This window comes from Pseudophryne corroboree, chromosome 3, assembly GCF_028390025.1.
Source record: "Pseudophryne corroboree isolate aPseCor3 chromosome 3, aPseCor3.hap2, whole genome shotgun sequence".
In the NCBI taxonomy this organism is placed as follows: domain Eukaryota; kingdom Metazoa; phylum Chordata; class Amphibia; order Anura; family Myobatrachidae; genus Pseudophryne; species Pseudophryne corroboree.
In genome coordinates, this window is record NC_086446.1 from 297,667,001 (window position 1) to 297,688,678 (window position 21,678).

Below are 21,678 nucleotides of genomic sequence, written 5' to 3' on the forward strand. Positions count from 1 at the left end.
TGTTGCTGTTTGGCCTGCAGGTATATTCCAGTGGGCAAGGGACAATCTGCTAAAATCTCACAGAGAATATTCCACCACTTTCCTCGATGACATAGTCATCCATTAGTAGGACTGGGAATCCAAGGTGGACGCTGTTCTAAAATTGTTGAGTCATCACGACCTTACTAAAAGACCTTGGTTATGTGTTCAGCCGGGAAAACGTAAAACCCCAGGTAGTGAAGGTAGAGGCTGAGAGGTACATTAACTTATTAATGGTTAATATGGTGTCCTTTAAATAGGACCTGGTGGTTTTAACCATTGGTTTCAATATATGATATGTTAAGTAGGACAGATTGGGTAAGCAAGAATTCGTACCTGCCACTATTGGGCAGCCCAGGGGGGTTTCTTTATTTTTATGGATCTTAGGAAGGACATAGAGAACCGGTATAGCCGGCCTCTCTATAATCATAAACAAATGTTCTTCCTCAGTAATAATCCCTTTTGTGAGATATAGTGCCAAAAAGCCTTCTCATACTTAGATTACCCCTAAGTGATTGATAGGTGGTTTATCCATTAACTGTCGCATCACCTCCCCGTTATATCAACCATCAATGTATATTAACCACTAATAAGTTAATGACTGTGGAGTGGAAACCAGACTTTTTATTGGTCACTACTGATGTTAAATCCCTGTATACAGTAATCAATCATGAATTGGGTCTTGAGGCTATGTCTTATTTTATGGATGAGAATAAGATAATGGTGGAGAGAAAGAATTTTGTTTTGGAGTGTACCTCATTGATTCTTCGCAATAACTTTTTTTTCTTTAATGATTTATTTTATTTTCAATTAACAGGATCAGTAATGGGCACCAGACTGGCACCAAGCTACGCCAAACTATTTATGGCGCATTGGGAAGAACAACATGTGTGGAATGGTCATGAGCTCAATGCAAAACTGGTGTCATGGGATCACTATATACTGTAGATGATACTTTATTTATATGGAGTGGTGATCGCACTTCATTAGATACCTTCTGTGAGCACTTGAATAATTATAGATCCTACATACAATTAACCTTAAACATTAGTGAAGTGGAGGTGAACTTTCTTGATTTAAGGATATATATTGAAAATAGTATGATCAAGACCAGTAATTACATAAAATTAACAGACTGTAATTCTTTTATTGACTATACAAGCAGTCATCATAGTAATTGGTTAAAAAGTATCCCAATCAGCCAGTTCCAGTGAATTAGAAGGAACTGTACTGATGTGGAGATGTATTGGGAACAAGCCCACCTATTGCAAGACCAATTTAGAAAAAAAGTTTATGATACCAAGATAGTAGAGGCGACTATGGAGGACAGTCGTAGTAGGGATCGAATTAATATGTTAACAAAAACACTCATTGGAAGTAAAACCCTACTGCGGAGGTCCCCTTTATCACAGGCTATAAAAGTCAACATAGACAAGTAGAGCAAATAATAAGGCATCATTGGTCTATTTTAAATAAGGACCCATTGTTGAAAGACCATATATCTGAACTATCCAGATTCATCTATAGAAGGGCTAGAAATCTAAAGGAAAGTGTTGTGAGGAGTGTGGTAACTCCCACTAAAATGTTGACTAGGAATGTATCAAAGGGCTTATACAGGTGTGGCTTATGTATAATGTGCCGTACATGTAAAAGTAAAGAAAGTAAAATCACACAATATAGATCGATTCAAATGAATAAAATATATTCCATTAAGGATTTTGTATCATGTAATACAAAGAACTGTATATACCTTTTGGAATACTCTTGCGGTTCTCAGTATGTGGAATGAACCACCCGCATGTTGAAGACACGTATGGCAGAGCATGTCCGATACATAAGAAAGGGATTGGAAACTCACAATGTATTCTTGCATTTCAAAAACACCCATCAATGCAATATAGTACATCTGGTTAGTTTTTGTGGAATAAAAACAATGGGGGTGATACAGAGTTGATCTTAGCTGTGCTAAATTTAGCACAGCTATGATCATCCACACTGACATGTGGTGGGATGCCCAGCACAGGGCTAGCCCACCCCGTAAATCAGTCCCCGCCCCGTCACTGAAGTACAAAAGCATCGCACAGCGGCGATGCTTTTGCACTTGAGGAGTAGCTCCCGGCCAGCGCAGCTTTTGCGTGCTAGCCGGGAGCTACTTGTCACTACCCGGCTCGCAGCAGGTGCATGTGATGTCATGCAACCACTGCAGCCCGTCCCTCCCCCCCATGATCTGGCCGCGCCTATGTTATCTGAACCGCGCCCACAAAATGGCGGCCAAACATCACTGTGCCGCCCCCTCCAGTCTAGCGACTGCCTTTACTTTTTAAAAAGAAATTATTGTACAAATGCGCTGCCTCAGGTGCATATGCAGCCCACTTAAAACCAGAGGAACTCTCACACAAAATTCCATAAAGTGACAATGGCATAAAAAGATGTCAAAAGTAGGCGCAAACACCATATACAAATCCTTACATAAGAGTCCTTATGGAAAGACAGGAGTGAAATCTCAATTCTATGTATTCAGTGTTCTGAAGTCCCTTGTCCACACAGACTCAATGATGTGAAGTAGTTCTTTCTCTCAATAAAGAAGAAAAATTCATAGTGCAGATCAGCTTGACAGGGACAACGGATTTATTTTACATAGAACACTCACAAGATTCATAATAAAACAAGCATATAACCACTGCAAGTGGATAACAAGGGGGTGCTGATTTCTGATATCTTCTAATTACCCTCCCAGGATGGTACAATGGGAAGCACTGGAGGTCCCGGACACCACAGCAGTACACAGGAAGTTGAAGAATCAGGATCAGTTCACCCACAGTCCAGGCAAAGGCTAGCACCACCTGCTTAACGCGTTTCGGACCCGTTTGGTCCTTCCTCAGAAGCATGGTGGTAGGTGGCACTGGCAAGTATATTTATACCCATAACATAATTACATAATTTGGCCCACATGCGGGCCTTCCTCCCGCCGAACACGCCGGTTTCCGCCGTGACCGGAAGTCACATGACCGGAACCGGAAGTCCGGTGCATTCCAGCGCCACTTTTTCCGGAAGTCACGTGACCGGAACCGGAAGTCCGGTGCGTTCCAGCGCTGTTTTTCGGAAATTCTTCATGTGTTACATAGATTTAGTTGTGCAGGAAACGGAATCCACAAATATAGTTCCACTTTCAAGAATATTCATTGTGGAAATTATAAACTTTGTAGTCCAGCCACATTTAAGGGAGGCAAAGTCAAAAGATATCCAACATAAAATAAAGAAGAAATAAGAATTATATCTATACATAATTAAAATGTTCTCATATAAAAATTGATTAATATTTATAAAAAAATTATAAAAAATTGAATTTATATATAAAACACAAAGGAGATAGAAGTAATCATCTAAATTTTTGGGATAATGGATGATATATAACAAGGGGAAGATAGCAGCATTCACCAGATTTTATGACAATAGAGGATAAATATCTAAAACAAATTCATGAAATAGGAGCATGATAATAAAGGGTCTACAGAAACCACTTTAACTCAAAGTCCCCGTTAAGCCCTCCCGGGGACAAGGTTTTCAATGTATAGATCCACCTCATTTCTGCCTTTGCAAGTTTAATCTCTACATCTTTATCTCTCCATGAAGGGGTAATTCCTTGAATCCCCCAAAAGGCTTTCATGGCAGCTGGATTCGAGTTGTGGACCTTTTTAAAATGTGCAGAAACACTGTGGCTGTCTAAACCCTTTTTAATATTATAAATATGTTCTGCCAGCCTTACTTTTAAATTTCTGCTGGTCTTTCCTACGTAGACAAGGCCACATTTACATTCAAGACCATAGATAATGTTTTTAGTATTGCAAGTCAAAAATTCTTTATTTCTTCTTTATTTTATGTTGGATATCTTTTGACTTTGCCTCCCTTAAATGTGGCTGGACTACAAAGTTTATAATTTCCACAATGAATATTCTTGAAAGTGGAACTATATTTGTGGATTCCGTTTCCTGCACAACTAAATCTATGTAACACATGAAGAATTTCCGAAAAACGGCGCTGGAACGCACCGGACTTCCGGTTCCGGTCACGTGACTTCCGGAAAAAGCGGCGCTGGAATGCACCGGACTTCCGGTTCCGGTCATGTGACTTCCGGTCACGGCGGAAACCGGCGTGTTCGGCGGGAGGAAGGCCCGCATGTGGGCCAAATTATGTAATTATGTTATGGGTATAAATATACTTGCCAGTGCCACCTACCACCATGCTTCTGAGGAAGGACCAAACGGGTCCGAAACGCGTTAAGCAGGTGGTGCTAGCCTTTGCCTGGACTGTGGGTGAACTGATCCTGATTCTTCAACTTCCTGTGTACTGCTGTGGTGTCCGGGACCTCCAGTGCTTCCCATTGTACCATCCTGGGAGGGTAATTAGAAGATATCAGAAATCAGCACCCCCTTGTTATCCACTTGCAGTGGTTATATGCTTGTTTTATTATGAATCTTGTGAGTGTTCTATGTAAAATAAATCCGTTGTCCCTGTCAAGCTGATCTGCACTATGAATTTTTCTTCTTTATTGAGAGAAAGAACTACTTCACATCATTGAGTCTGTGTGGACAAGGGACTTCAGAACACTGAATACATAGAATTGAGATTTCACTCCTGTCTTTCCATAAGGACTCTTATGTAAGGATTTGTATATGGTGTTTGCGCCTACTTTTAACATCTTTTTATGCCATTGTCACTTTATGGAATTTTGTGTGAGAGTTCCTCTGGTTTTAAGTGGGCTGCATATGCACCTGAGGCAGCGCATTTGTACAATAATTTCTTTTTAAACTGTTTTCCTTTCACTCATTTGAACATTTGCTGCAGCCATGTTTACGTTTAGAGAAAACAGGAGAGAACTCCTGTCTAGCATTTTTGAAGATGAAAATGATAATAATATATGTGATGAAGATCTCACCACAGTTTTACATAAATTGGAAACAGCAGTGTTGAAGGAGAATCGCTTGTTTTGGGAGATCCTAACCCTAGAAAAATATCAAGCTGATAAAATAGTTCCTAAGGGATTAAAAATAAACAAGCCATCCTCCTTCAACAGTGATAATGAAAATTTTAAAGAGGAGTGGAATATGATTTTAGAACAATGTTCTTTTAGATTAATGGATTTAATTATCAAGGAACGACGTAGTACAGCTGAATTACTAAACAATGAAATTTCCAAAATGCAATTATTGGTAACTCCATGTAGAGAATTGGAGGATTTTAAAGAAGCAGAAATTGAAATTGTGAGGAAATTAAATAAAGAGACACGGGAATTGAGGGAGAAAAAAGTAAAGAAATTCCGTAGAGATAAGGAAAGTTATAGAACTAGTGAGGAAATAAGGACTGTACCTGAGGTTAAAATGAATGAACCCTCGGAAAAAAGGAAAACCCTTTATCCTCAGTGGAGAAAGGTGGAAAGGAAAGGGACTAATTTGAGAAAACCCTTTATTAAAGAAAATTGGAGATATAATAGAAGGGAGGAATGGAGACCCAATCGACAGTATGAAAACAGATGGGGTGAAAGAAATGAAAGAAAGAATAGGAACTACCCATTATGGGAGGATTTTCCCACTAATAGGAATAAATTCCAACCGCTAGAAAGGGATGAAGAAGTACATACTCCTTTTTTAGACTGGGGACCCAAGTCCGTAAGGAGGAGGTTTTAATAAGAAAGACTAAAAGGGGAAAGAGGGCAGGAGTTAAAAATAAAAAGAAAACTAAACCCATTGATAGCAGTCAGACTGATCAGAATAATGATCAGAAATTATCTACTATGAAAATATTCAATCTGAGTAAAAGGGAGCTTACTAAATATGAAGAAAATGTTTTAAAAAAGGGCTTAAAATATGCCCCTACAAGTAAAAGTGATCCTTTTGAATTTTATGTAGATTTGGAAAAGTTCACACGTAAATTAACGATTAAAAAATTATTTTTAAATAAAGATGGTGATAAAGCTCTAGAAACTGTGAACGAGGGACCCTTAAATTCAGGTTTTAAACCTAAGTCTACTTTTTACCCTACCCATTCCAAAGGTAGCTTTATAGACTGCTTTGGTAAGATAGTAAATCAAGAGGTAGAGAATATTTTACAGAAAAAACTAATAAAAAATGTAACCTTACCAGTAAAGAACGCCTTGCTTTGAAATCTTTAAAAGATGACAAAGAGTTAATAATCAAACCTGCTGACAAGGGTGGAGGGGTGGTCCTTATGGACAAAAGTGAATATATGGCGGAAATTGATAGACAGCTGTCTACAGTTAATACATATAAAAAGTTGAAAAGTGATCCAACTATGAGAATTAAAAATGATCTACTTAACCTGACTAAGGAGGCAGTTTTAAAAGGAGCTCTTAGTCAACCCGAATCAGACTTTGTCAATATTCCACACCCGTCCGTACCGACGATCTATGTTTTACCAAAAGTCCATAAGGACCCCCTCCACCCACCAGGCAGACCTATTGTGTCAGGCGTCAATAGTATTACATCTAATTTATCAGCGGTTATAGATGCTTACCTTCAGCCTCTGGTTAGAGAAACCAGAGCATTTCTTAAAGATACAGGAGACGTTTTACGCACATTAGGAAATTGTGAGTGGCAGGAAGATTTTATAATGGTGAGTGGAGATGTTTCCACTCTTTATACCATCATTGATATGGACCTGGGAATCAGAGCTGTGTCCTATTTCCTCGATAGGTCAAAACTATCACCTATTATTAGAAATTTTATATTGGAAAGTATCCAGTTTATTTTAACTAATAATTATTTTTACTATAATGGTATGTATTACTTACAAATGGTTGGGACCGCCATGGGCACCAGATTCGCACCCAGCTATGCTAATCTCTTCATGGCATACTGGGAGGACCTAACAGTGTGGTGTGATGGACGGCTGGGTGCGGGTCTGGTGTCCTGGAGTCGATACATCGATGATATTTTATTTTTTTGGAAAGGCACAGAAGAAGATTTAAAGAAGTTCTGCCAAACTCTTAATACTAACAATTTTAACATATTAATCACTTTTACTACTAGTAAGAATGAATTGTCCTTTCTTGATTTATGTATTTATGTTAAAGATGGTGTATTACAAACCAAAACGCACAGAAAAAATACTGACTCTAACAGTTACATAGACAAGCAGAGTCTGCACCACCGGAACTGGCTGGATGGGATTCCCTACGGACAGTTCCTGCGTGTAAGACGCAACTGTACTGAGGATAAAATCTGTGAGGAACAAATGGAAGAAATGGGTGAACGCTTCCTGGAAAAGGGGTATGAAAGAGCCCAAATAGAAAAGGCAAAAGAAAAGGCATTAGTTATAGAAAGGCAAAGCCTCCTGGTTGAAAAAAGTAAAGATAAGAGTAATGACCAATTTAATTGGTCATTTATAAGTAAATTCAACTCTAATCATAAAGAAATTGAGGCTGTTTTTAAAAAGAATTGGAAAATTTTACAACAAGACCCCGTAATTGGTGCGAAATTACCTTCCAATCCTGTTTTTATATATAGACGTGCCCCATCTCTTAAAGATAAATTAGTTAAAAGTTCGATAGATGAAGGAAAAAGGACGAGCATCAGAACGATAGGATTTCATAGATGCGGTCTCTGCACGATGTGCAGAAACGTTAAAGGTCCTAGTAAATTGAAGGAGTTCTATGTGAAGGATAAGTCATACACTATTAAAGAATTTTTGACTTGCAATACTAAAAACGTTATCTATGGTCTTGAATGTAAATGTGGCCTTGTCTACATAGGAAAGACCAGCAGAAATTTAAAAGTAAGGCTGGCAGAACATATTTATAATATTAAAAAGGGTTTAGACAGCCACAGTGTTTCTGCACATTTTAAAAAGGTCCACAACTCGAATCCAGCTGCCATGAAAGCCTTTTGGGGGATTCAAGGAATTACCCCTTCATGGAGAGATAAAGATGTAGAGATTAAACTTGCAAAGGCAGAAATGAGGTGGCTCTATACATTGAAAACCTTGTCCCCGGGAGGGCTTAACGGGGACTTTGAGTTAAAGTGGTTTCTGTAGACCCTTTATTATCATGCTCCTATTTCATGAATTTGTTTTAGATATTTATCCTCTATTGTCATAAAATCTGGTGAATGCTGCTATCTTCCCCTTGTTATATATCATCCATTATCCCAAAAATTTAGATGATTACTTCTATCTCCTTTGTGTTTTATATATAAATTCAATTTTTTATACATTTTTTATAAATATTAATAAATTTTTATATGAGAACATTTTAATTATGTATAGATATAATTCTTATTTCTTCTTTATTTTATGTTGGATATCTTTTGACTGTGCCTCCCTTAAATGTGGCTGGACTACAAAGTTTATAATTTCCACAATGAATATTCTTGAAAGTGGAACTATATTTGTGGATTCCGTTTCCTGCACAACTAAATCTATGTAACACATGAAGAATTTCCGAAAAACGGCGCTGGAACGCACCGGACTTCCGGTTCCGGTCACGTGACTTCCGGAAAAAGCGGCGCTGGAATGCACCGGACTTCCGGTTCCGGTCATGTGACTTCCGGTCACGGCGGAAACCGGCGTGTTCGGCGGGAGGAAGGCCCGCATGTGGGCCAAATTATGTAATTATGTTATGGGTATAAATATACTTGCCAGTGCCACCTACCACCATGCTTCTGAGGAAGGACCAAACGGGTCCGAAACGCGTTAAGCAGGTGGTGCTAGCCTTTGCCTGGACTGTGGGTGAACTGATCCTGATTCTTCAACTTCCTGTGTACTGCTGTGGTGTCCGGGACCTCCAGTGCTTCCCATTGTACCATCCTGGGAGGGTAATTAGAAGATATCAGAAATCAGCACCCCCTTGTTATCCACTTGCAGTGGTTATATGCTTGTTTTATTATGAATCTTGTGAGTGTTCTATGTAAAATAAATCCGTTGTCCCTGTCAAGCTGATCTGCACTATGAATTTTTCTTCTTTATTGAGAGAAAGAACTACTTCACATCATTGAGTCTGTGTGGACAAGGGACTTCAGAACACTGAATACATAGAATTGAGATTTCACTCCTCTCTTGACTGCCTTTACTTGTCAATCATGCAGAGGCGATCGCTAGGCAACGACAGCGTCGGCTTTTGGCCATGTGCTGGCGCACTGCGGCGCCGGTCCATGCACACTTCTGACCTGAACGCTGCGCTGTGATAAACGTCAGCGAGCGATCAGATCATAATGACCCCCAATAACCTCAAACTGGAGAACTAATGATGGGGAAGAAAAATTAGCCAAAGCTGAAATGCGGACCATATACGAGCTGAGGACCCTTGATCCCAAGTGACTCAATGCAGAATTTGAAATTAAATGATTCTTGTGATATGGGAAAAGGAAAAAAAGAAGGAAATAATAAGTGTGATATAATACAATACTCTGCAATGTATCTGTCCAATTAATAGGAACTTAAAACCCATAAGACGTGGAGATAAAATTATGGGGTAACAGAATATTGGTGAGAGGCCATACAATTAAAAAAGATGTCCTAGAAAGGTATATGATTTATGGAAATATATGTATGGTTAAAAGGAGAAGAATTATGCTAATTTATGATGTTTTATTCCTTTTCATTGGTCCCTGTGTACGAACGAGACAACGGTGCATTGGATAACATTAGGCGTTCCACAGGAGGGACCCGCACTTCCTGTTTACGTTCCAAATCCCGGAAGTAAATTGCTGCGATGAAACAAACTAAAGGTATAACAGCAGATAGGACAGATCGAGGATGTGCAGTGAGCATGATAATGGAGTCAGAGACTGTGTCTACTAATAAAGTTATTGAAAGGCAAAGCATTATGGCCTGACAACCACGAGAATTGCGGGACTCATCCGCTTTAAAGAAAAAAAGGAAATAATAGTTGCCAGTTATATTTATATGTAAGGATATAAAGTTAATCTCTTGATAACATGAGTTGTATTTTAGTAATCTATGTAAGCATGTACTGTATTAATAGACATGTGGAAATAGAATATATATGTTTTTTAAACGTATTAATTTTGATTGGAAGTTCTGATCCCATGGACATGCCAGAAGGTATAAATGGCCGACTGGGTTTGTTCTATGATGCACCCCGAGGAAGGAAAAGCAAGTCCGAAACGCGTTGGTGTTATTTGTACCTTTTTAATCATTCACCTTTTTCACCCCTTTCTAAGTACCTTGTATTTAACCAAGGAAGCTCCCCCCCCCCCATTAGGAAAAAAGGTTAAAAAAAAGGGAAGGAGAGCACCCGGGTTCCTGAGAGTGTATGGTGGAACAAACCTAATAATTATTGGGGTTGTTTTTGTCTTTTTATGTATTTTTTATAGACAATTTTTTTTAATGCTTTTTATTGTGAAATAATTTATTTTTTTGGGTAACTTATACAACTTGTCCTCCATGATCTATACGTAACATTCATTGTTGTGGACTGGAATTTGAATCCTGATATCACTGGGGGTTGGTGCGAGAAAAGATACCTTTCAAGGAATATAGGGAATAAGATCTAGGTGAATGTCCCCCGTGAGGGAGAGGACGATGTCCACCAGACTTTGGGTGATATTGTATGTGAAGCTATAAAGAAACCTTTTGATGCACGTATCTCATATAGAGATGGTTAGTCCAGTGGTTCCTATCCAATATATGAAGAATGGTTTAATATGGTCTAATGAATTAGATCTCCTGTTCTTCTTCTTAAATTTCTTTCAAACAGACATTCTGACAGACACCCTTGGGACTGACATTTGTACTATCTAGCAGTGCTTGTGGACTACTTTATTTTTTTTGGTTTAGCATCTTATTTACTATTTACTATTCGTTGGACCAACCTACGGAGAACAGAATGAAAGACATGGGAATGGAGAGATTTAAACCTCCTGTGATGGGTGTGGACCAAAATGGCCTGACAGGTTACAGCCAATTATAGGTAGGGGAGGGATCAGTATATATAGGGAATGCATAGGGCATTAAGGGTCTATTTTAGTTTGCCTTCCTTGCTGGTGAGTGTATGCTGTCCTGATTAGGTCAGTTTATTGCTTGCGGGGAGATTTAGGTTGTGCTTCTAGTGTTTTAGTATATTTTTGCTGTTGCTTATAGCTTAACTTAGCTTTAGGGGTTTATTAGCACTCTGTTCACTTCCCCTCCTTGTCCCTTCTTGTGTCATGGCTGCCGCAGCCAGACCCCAGCGTTCCCCCAGGGCCCCTGCTCGCTACCGCTCAGGGGGTGGTGAGTAGGGCGCCATTGTGGGGCCAGTAGCCTCAGCCGCCCATTCTGCCTCCTTGTCCGCGTGCACGCGTGCATGTTTGGCGGCAGTGGATCGAGCTCAATCTCCCCTGCTGCAGTTGCCGGAGCCATTTTTGGGGTCCGGTTGCGGTCGGGGGGTGCCAGTACGCGGCTAGGGAGGGAGTTGTGGCCAGGGCTCTGCTTGCGGCTCCCTCCGTCTGTGCCCAGTCTTCGCGGGCCCTGCGGGTGCACCGGGGCTGGCCTACACGCCTTCCCGCAGGGGGATTCGTGCCACCTCTGTCGCCCGTAGCTAGGCCGCAGTTGTCTGCCAGCCGTGGGTGGCGGGCGCCGGAAAGGCATGGGGAGGTGGTGGCTGGATCTCGGCCAGCGGCTCTCCCCCTGCAGGCTGGACTTCTCCTCAGCGCGGGGGGGGAGGAGCGTGCGGCCGTCCCTGCTGCTTCTGGCCCTGTTCGCGCACATGTGCGTGCAGCGGTGGCTTTTGATGGTCTCTCTCCCCTGCTGCCTCCCTCAGTGCCGGAGTCTGGCCGGGGGCGGCGGAGGGAGCAGGGGGTGGGCCGTATTAATTATGCTGCTGACACTGATAATACTGATGATGAGTTGGCTGAGGGGGCTGCTTTCCCTGTCGCTCGGGGGAGCTCCAGGTTTCAGGAACCTGGAGGCTCCCAGCTGGGGGCTGGTGTTGGAGCGCAGGTTCAGGCTGGCAATGGTGGCCAGGCATTGGAGGATAGGATGAGTGAAGGGGGCGGGGTGCGGAGGGCAAGACAGGGGGTCAGAGGGGGGATCGACAAGTTACCCAGGCGATCTGACCTTTTAGGGGCAGGGCCCTCCCCGGCACCTTATGTAGGCCAGGGTAGGAGGTGGAGTGGGGCACCGGAGGCCCCAGGAGTCTCGCTTGGCAGTGGCCGGGAGGATAGAGGTGAACGGGGGGCCACTGGGGACCTGGCAACTGCACTGGCATCGGCTTTGGCCCCATTGGTGGCAGCTTCCTCCCCGGGTTTGGTGCGTCCTGCAGACACACCGGGGGTTAGGGGGGCTACTGCCGCGCCGTCGGGATCGGCGGTGCAGTGGATAGAGCGCACTTGCCAGGAGTTTCAGGAGGCCACGGTGCAGTTGGGCACCCCGCCAACGGGGGTGAGGCGCTCGCGTATTGAGCAGGCGGGGGTATCTCGGAGCGGTCTGACGGTCCCTGCAGGGGTTTCCGGGTCCTGTTCTTTGTTTTCTTTTTCAGGAGGGCTTGGCGAGATGGAAGATGATGGGGACGAGGATTTTGAGATTCACACAGTTCTGGCGTCCGAGTCCGAGCGGTCGTCATCGTCAGGTGAGGTGGAGGTTTCGGCATTGGGCTCCTCCGCGCGCACTAGTTCTGACAGTTCCTCCTCTTCTTCATCCTTATCGTTGCAAGCGTCCAAGGTTTGTAGCATGACTAGAGCAAAGAAGCGGGCTGCCAAGTATGCAAAAAAGGTGGCAGGGCAGCGGGAGAAGCGGCAGAGGCGCAAGCAGCTTAGTGAGAGCGATCGCAGGGCCATGAAGCGCCGTCATTTGTCGGGAGTGGTGCACTGTGACTATACGGCAGTGTTAAGGGGGTTGCGGGATAGCTGCCTTAGGAAAATTGGTAGAGGCGATTACGTGGATTTGTTCATGCTGACTAAGGCAGCTAAAGCTAAGAAGAGCATAGGTGCTGAGGCGTTCCAGTTGTTTGACAATTGGCTGGCTGGCTTCTGCGTCTTTGCCGCGTGTTATTTGGAGGATGAATATCATCCGGTATTTGCACCTGATACACGATATGCAGTGGTCATCGACAGGAGTTGAGTGGCGCGCGTATGATGAGAAGTTTAGGGAGAAGCAGCATTGCTTGCATATAATTGATTTTGGGTGCAAAGACGTGGAGGTATGGCTTCAGGTCACTCAAGCTTCTCATGCTGCAAAGGAACCCCGGACTCCGGGGGCGGATGTTCAGCACACTGGGTCATCCGCCCAGGGAGCTAGTGCGGAGGTGGGGTCGAATAGGAAAGGTAAAGCTGCTACTCGCGGGGGGGGCAGGCAGGCACAGTCGAAGGGTAAATGCTTCGCTTATAATAACGCAACCTGTTCCTTCGGCAGGCAGTGTCATTTTCGACACACATGCTTGCAATCCGGCCTCCAACTGTTTTAAGGGGAGTCAGCAGGGGCCGAGAGGTGGTAATCAATGCTTTGGTAAAAGCCCTGGGAGCGGGAGCGCTCAGCAGCGCTCCAACGCCAATTAAGTTGGATGCCATGTCCAAGTGGCTTGGCTGGTATCCTGATAGGCAAGTCGCTAGATTTTTGTCTCAAGGGTTCCCGTTTGGTTTCCGCCTGCCGGTTGCAGGTGACATCAGTGTTAGGGCTCTCAGGAATCTTGAATCCGCTCGCACTTTTCTGTTAGTTTTGCGTGAAAAAGTGGAGAAAGAAGTGCGACTGGGTAGGAAGGTAGGCCCATTTCCTCTGCCCCCATTGGATGATTTGGTTATTTCTTCTGTGGGGGTGGTCCCTAAGAAGACTCCGGGTGCCTTTCGGCTCATTCAGCATCTCTATTACCCGTCGGGGTCGTCAGTCAACAACGCAATACCGCAGGGACAATGTTAGGTGGTGTACCAGTCGTTTGACGAGGCGCTGGGGATTGTTCGGACTTATGGCCCAGGAGCCCTGATGGCTAAGATTGATGTTGAATCCGCATTTAGGTTGCTTCCATTGCATCTGGACTCCGTTTTATGGGTTTTCGGATCGGAGCGGAATATTTCATTGACAAATGTTTTATTGACAAATGTTCCGTTTCCTGCTCATTCTTCGAAAAGTTTAGCACGTTTTTGCACTGGTGCGTTGAGTCTTCTACGGGAGGTCATGGGGTAGCACATTACCTTGATGATTTCCTGTGCGTGGGACCGGAAAATTCCCCGCGCTGTAGCGATTTGTTGTTTAGCACCCGAGCCCTGTTTTATCACTTTAGCATCCCTGTGGCCGAGGATAAAACGGAGGGGCCGGTCTCCTGTTTGTCATTTTTAGGGATTGAAATCGGCACGGTGACGGGCTCCTGCCACCTTCCTCAGGCCAAGGTTGCCAAGCTTTGCGAGGTTATCGGGCAGTTTGTGGCGTCACGCAAGGTTATGCTGCAGCAGGCGCAGTCTTTGTTGGGCCTCTTGAACTTTGCTTGTCGGGTCATCCCGATGGGCAGGGTTTTTTGGCGAAAGTTGAAAAGCTCGATGGCGGGGTGTGCCAGATCGCATCACTTCATTCGCTTGTCCTCCGAGATTAAGAGGGACTTGGCCGTTTGGGCCTCGTTCCTGGAGGGATTCAATCGGGTGCGTATCTGGTTGGCCCCGACAGTCGACAATGCTGGATTGCAGCTATTTACTGATGCGGCGGGTTCCTCTGGGTTCGGATGCTACCTAGAGGGATCTTGGTGTGTGGCCCCTTGGCCTGAGGAATGGTCTCGCGTAGGTTTTACTAAGGACCTTTTGCTGCTTGAGCTTTTCCCCATCATGGTGGCCTTGGAGGTTTGTAGTGAGCGTCTGGCCGATCGCAGCATTTTGTTCAGATGCAACAATCTGGGTGTGGTGCACACTATTAATAATCAGAGGGCTAAGTCACTTGTGGTATTGAGGGTGCTTGCGCAGCTGTTGCTTATGTGCTTGCGTCGGAATGTATGGTTTCGAGCGCAGTATGTTTTAGGACTTGAGAACAGAATTACCGACGCGTTGTCCCGCAGGCAGTGGGAAAGATTTCGGCTTCTAGCACCTGGGGCCGATGCGCAGGGTTTTGAATGTCCTGATTATGTCTGGAAGGTGATCGGTCCGGACTGGAGAGCTTAGCGATGCGATCAGTAGCTCCGAACACGCTCAAGGCTTACACTCAAGCTTGGAGTGAGTGGGAAGAGTTTGTCCAAGCGCGGTGGCAAGAAGGTAAGAGCAGGCATCGGCTGATGTTTTCTTTTATTTGGCAGCTTTTTGTCACAGGTAGGTCTAGAGCCGTGGTGTCACGGTACCTGGCAGGGATTTCATTTTTTAGTAAACTGAAGGGTTTTCCTGACGTGACAAAGAGCAGCCTCCTTGCAAAGGCGATAAAAGGGTGGGCGCGTGTGGTGCCAGCTCCGCCAGATAGGTGGTGCCCGATTGATGCGGCTCTGCTGCCGGCGGTCATCTGTGCAGTGGCCAAGGTCGCATCTTCACTTTTTGAGTCGTTGTTGTTCAAGTTGGCGTTCTCCATGGCTTATCATGGGGCCTTTCGGGTTTCGGAACAGGTGGTGCCTTCAAAATGGACAGATTTGCGCATGCTCCGAGACGATGTGGTGGTGGGTGAGAGGTCTTTGCTGTGTAGACTGCGTTGCTCTAATACGGACCAAGTGGGTAGAGGGCGATGGGTCACTTTAGTTTCGTCTTTGGATGAGCGCATTTGCCCGGTGAAGTTGGCAATGAGATATGCGGCAGTACGGCCCGATGCGAGGGGATCCTATGACGGTTTACCATTGACGAAGTATCAATTTCGCTGGATGCTGAGTCGCTGTCTCGCCGGCTTGGGACTTTCACCCTCTGCTTTTGGTACGCATTCCTTTCGAATCGGGGCTGCGACGTCGGCTGCGTCGGAGTGTTTTTCTGTTGCGGAGATTCAGGCGGTGGGGCACTGGAAGTCTTCCAGTTACAAGCGATATATTCGCCCGGTTTTATGAGTTCCTGTTTTAGCAAGTGTTAAGAGATTTGCTGTTGGACTTGTTGTGTCCGTCATTGTTCAGTTTGTGTCCATTTGTCTCCCCCGTTCATCCTACTCAGGGATTAGCTACTCGCCACTGCTGGCAGTGGGGGTCTGGAGTTCTTTTGCACTTTTAGCCTGACCTGATGGACTGAATTTCAATTTTACCATAATTCGGCTGATTGGTTCCAATTAAAAGTCCCTCGGCAGGTTTTTTAAGCTTTCACCTCCAGCTGAGTACTTCAATGTTTTCCCCATTTCCAAACCCCCCCCCCACTTCCCTACTCCCAACTTTTTTACTTTTACTTTGTTTTATTTGATCTTTCTATTTGTGCCTTTATGTTACGCTTCGATTGGCTTGAAGCTTGTTTAGCACGGCTAGGCAGTGTCTCAATAAGAAATGAAAACCTTTTTTTTTTTTTGGTAGATCCTTCAGGATAAGTCATGTATTAAGCTCATGTTTAGGACATTTACTAACCTACTTTTTATTCCTTTCCTTCACTTTAGGTTGGGTGGATGATGAGTTGTCAGTATGGGTAGTCACTCTTTTGTTTACTGGGCAGCCAGGTTTTTGGCCTCGGAAGGGGCGTGTTTTTTCCCCCAGGCTCATAGTGTTCGTTGGCTTGGTTGGCGTGGAATGATGTGGCATGAGTTGAAGGGTAGGTTGGTCAGTCAAGCCAGGGAACATGGAGTCCCTGAGGTCCTGGTTGTCCATTTGGGTGGTAACGATCTAGGTAAGAGGACGTCTTTAGATTTGCGATGGTCCATGGTGGAAGATTTGTCAAGTATTGCCACAGCTTGGCCTAGCTGTGTTTTGGTGTTCTATATGATTGTGCCAAGGTTGCATTGGCGAGGAGTGGTGGACGGTTGCCCTATTGATGAGGCCAGGCAAAAGGTGAATGCAGCAGTAGCAAAGTGGGTTTTGGCTCACGGAGGGACAGTGGTTCGCCACGCTAGGATTCGGTTCCGTGACACTCACCTTTTTCGGCCTGATGGTGTACATTTGTCCAAGGAAGGGATGATGTTTTTCCTGGAGGATCTGTTTGAGGGTTTGCAGGAGTTAGGTTGAGGGTATGGTGGTGGTGCGAAGCCTCTGTAGAAGAGTCTTTTGCTGTTGGCGGAAAATAATGGCAGGTTCTAGTTTGGCTTGTTAGTCACAGTTTTTACGGAGTTGGTGTGGTTTAGGTGCACTCACCTCCATTGACTTTTAAGGCCGCTAGATCACCCGACAGGGGGCAGCATCATCACCCATCAGGGTGGGCAGTCAGCATGGAGGTCTGAGTTGGATACCTATGTATGGTTTTTGTGGTAGATTAGGATTGTTTTAGTTTTAATGTCTTTGAGGTTATCTTCAGTGGGTTTTTAGCCATTCTTTTTTCTGCCACCATATTCGGTTTATATTATATGCTAATTTAATATTTTCTTTTACAGGTTTTGCTAGTGGTTAGGGTTACAATTAATAGCTAACAATTTTTCTGCCAAATTCAGGTCTCCTTGTCTTTATTCTTATTATAAGGGTATATGATGTTTTACTGTTAGAATGGAGGCACATATCAGCCATTAGGAGGTTTATGATCCCATAGAAACCCGCACACATGAAGCTAATTCTAGCACAGTGTGTATGGGGCTCACAGGAGGCTGACAGCAGATCAAGCTAGTGTCACACTGCTCTTTACTGGCTACTCAATTGAGAGGGTGATTTTGTGTATGGTTAGATGTATGGAATAACAATTTTGTAGTGTTTGTTACTTTATATAATTTTACCTCCTATGTTATGTGGATACATAGAAGATCTGGTTTCAAGTCCATATGCAGAGTGTTACTTGCATGTTCTAGCTCTGTACATGTTCTAGAACTTTACTACATGTTATTGTGGGTGATGCAGAATTGTATGCCAATTGATCTCCACTTGTGACTGACGTGGCATATTGTAACTTGGCTGTAATGGAAAGACATGTAAATATGCCTATTGTCAGGCTGATCTTCTGCACCTAGTACAGGGATTTTGTAGGCACACAATGATAATGATGGTCATGATATCCAGTGTTAGGATAAAGGTGGTCTGGCCACAGTGATACAGGCGTATAGTTCTTTGCACAGGGGAATATTTCATTCTGTGCATGCAATGTGGGAGCAATTATGGATGACTTGCTCTCAATTTAGCCCATTTGTCATTGCTATTTGAGCTCTGTTCTATAATAAACAACGTATGATATTGTCATTACTGAAATCTTCATATATTGTACCCTAGGCTCAGGTTATATATAATTACTGGTAAGCGTCTTGTTAAGAAAAGGCTGTAATAGCAGCTTCATTATCATAAACACATGTGAAGCTTTAAATGTAAAAAAAAATTCTAAGTTGGTTTACACATCTTTGTTTTAGAAAGAGGGGGGAGCGAGGTGACAGAACAGATGTTTACCCTTGGGTGTCACATGGAATAGCACAAAGACTGATGCCAAGTTTACAGTATGTGTTGAGACTGATACCTGCTAAATGTATATACAGATTAGTTGATTCACAACAAATTAAAATTATCACAAATGTCTTAAGTGATAATTATATCAAATTAAATCTATGATAATGTATAGTTCACTGTGTGCCTATGGGTGATGCCTTTAAATGTCATTACATAGCAGAGATTGGGGTATGGGGCTTATTCTGACATAACTATCCATTAGTTAGCAATGCCATTATACATCTACTCACATACTTTACATTACTTACTACTTGCTTGTAAATAAGATGGCCCCTTTTACATTCAGTATGGCCATGGTCCAAAGCCGGCCCTAGCCAATTTGATGCCCTAGGCAAAATTTTGTCTGGTGCCCCCCAGCTCCGCCGCTAGTTCTGCATCTGTACCTGCAACGCTCAGGTAGTGGGGCCCATCGGGGGGTTACCCTGTGGGCCAGTTCAACTCTGCACAATGCTACACAGTAATGACCATAATACATATAATTCCACACAGTAAAGGAACCTTACACATATGCCCCACATTAGTAATGCCCATAATACACATAATGCCACACAGTAATGCACCTCACACATATGCCCCACATTAGTAATGCCCATAATACACATATACTGCCACAGATACTGCCACACTTGCTGGTTATACAAAAAGATCAGTATCAAACATGTAGAAACTGTCCATTCTCTTCACTATTCAGTGTGTTTGCTGGTGTCTGTTACTCCCGTTAACTGCATGCCCTTTACTTTATACTGTGGGAGCTAAATGCTCTGCCCTCCAGTCTGATGTGTCCGAAAGTCACGCTGCACTGATGTTTAGATATAGCACAACGCAACTTACTGACCACGTTACAGTGCTAGATGGCAGGGGAATTTTACGGTATGGACTGACTAGGAAATAAAGTGTGGGGAGAACACTGCCCATGTTATGTCCCTGCACACACCTGGGGTTTGCACAGGGATAAGGGACACACACAGGATGGCAGGGTCCCCCTCCCCCATGTGCTCAAGCAGTATAGGTGATGTCAGGTTTCTGTGAAGCAGTCTTCCAAAATACACATGTGTTATCATAAGAAGCCATCCAGTAATAACCTTATATAGTCAGTAAAAATGTCACAGGTCCAGGAATTGCATTTACTGGGCTTCTGCTGTCTGTCTGAGGTCTCACAAGTCAGGGGCATTCAAGCTTGTCGGAGGAAGTTTAAGGCACAGTGTGCATTTTTTTTGACAAATGTAAACAGCAGTGTATACTAGAGATGAGCGGGTTCGGTTCCTCTGAATCCGAACCCGCCCGAACTTCAGGTTTTTTACACGGGTCCGAGCAGGCTCGGATCTTCCCGCCTTGCTCGGCTAACCCGAGCGCGCCCGAACGTCATCATCACGCTGTCGGATTCTCGCGAGGCTCGGATTCTATCGCGAGACTCGGATTCTATATAAGGAGCCGCGCGTCGCCGCCATTTTCACACGTGCATTGAGAGTCATAGGGAGAGGACGTGGCTGGCGTCCTCTCCGTTTAGAGAAGAGAGAGACACAGTATTTTGGGGAGCATTATTAGGAGGAGTACTACTATACTGTATACTACTATACTACTTGCTGAAGTGATATTTATAGATTAGATAATAGATAGTGTGACTGTAAGTGTATTATCTGACTTGTGGGGGAGACACTGACAGTGGGGAGCAGTTAGAGTCTGAGAGCAGGACTCAGGAGTACATATAACGTACAGTGCACACTTTTGCTGCCAGAGTCAGTGCCACACTGCCATTGTTGTGACCACACTGACCACCAGTATAATAATATATTTTGTGATTGTCTGCTTAGGCCTCGGAGTACTAGTTGCAAGTTGCAACGTGACCTGAAGTGACCACCAGTTTAATAATCAATCACCACCAGTTTAATATATATATATATATATATATATATATAATTGTATATAATATATATATATATATATATAATATTGTATACCACCTACCCGTGTTTTTTTTTTTCATTCTTCTTTATACATACTACTATAGTAGCTTACTGTAGCAGTCTGCGGTGCTGTGCTGACCTGACAGTGTCCAGCAGGTCCGTCATCAGTCATTACATAATAAATATATATAGTACCTGTCCGGCTGCAGTACTAGTGATATTATATTGATTTCATCTCATTATCAATAATTTATCATCCAGTCTAGACTCTATATTAGCAGCAGACACAGTACGTTAGTCCACGGCTGTAGCTACCTCTGTGTCGGCACTCGGCAGTCCATCCATAATTGTATACCACCTACCCGTGGGTTTTTTTTTTCTTTCTTCTTTGTACATACTACTATAGAGTATAGTAGCTTACTGTAGCAGTCTGCGGTGCTGCTGAGCTGACAGTGTCCAGCAGGTCCGTCATCAGTCATCATTACCTAATAAATATATTATCTACCTGTCCGGCTGCAGTACTAGTGATATTATATATACATACATATATATATTGATTTCATCTCATTATCAATCATCCAGTCTATATTAGCAGCAGACACAGTACGTTAGTCCACGGCTGTAGCTACCTCTGTGTCGGCACTCGGCAGTCCATCCATAATTGTATACCACCTACCCGTGGTTTTTTTTTTTTTCTTTCTTCTTTGTACATACTACTATAGTATAGTAGCTTACTGTAGCAGTCTGCGGTGCTGCTGAGCTGACAGTGTCCAGCAGGTCCGTCATCAGTCATCATTACCTAATAAATATATTATCTACCTGTCCGGCTGCAGTACTAGTGATATTATATATACATACATATATATATTGATTTCATCTCATTATCAATCATCCAGTCTATATTAGCAGCAGACACAGTACGTTAGTCCACGGCTGTAGCTACCTCTGTGTCGGCACTCGGCAGTCCATCCATAATTGTATACCACCTACCCGTGGTTTTTTTTTTTTTCTTTCTTCTTTGTACATACTACTATAGTATAGTAGCTTACTGTAGCAGTCTGCGGTGCTGCTGAGCTGACAGTGTCCAGCAGGTCCGTCATCAGTCATCATTACCTAATAAATATATTATCTACCTGTCCGGCTGCAGTACTAGTGATATTATATATACATACATATATATATTGATTTCATCTCATTATCAATCATCCAGTCTATATTAGCAGCAGACACAGTACGTTAGTCCACGGCTGTAGCTACCTCTGTGTCGGCACTCGGCAGTCCATCCATAATTGTATACCACCTACCCGTGGTTTTTTT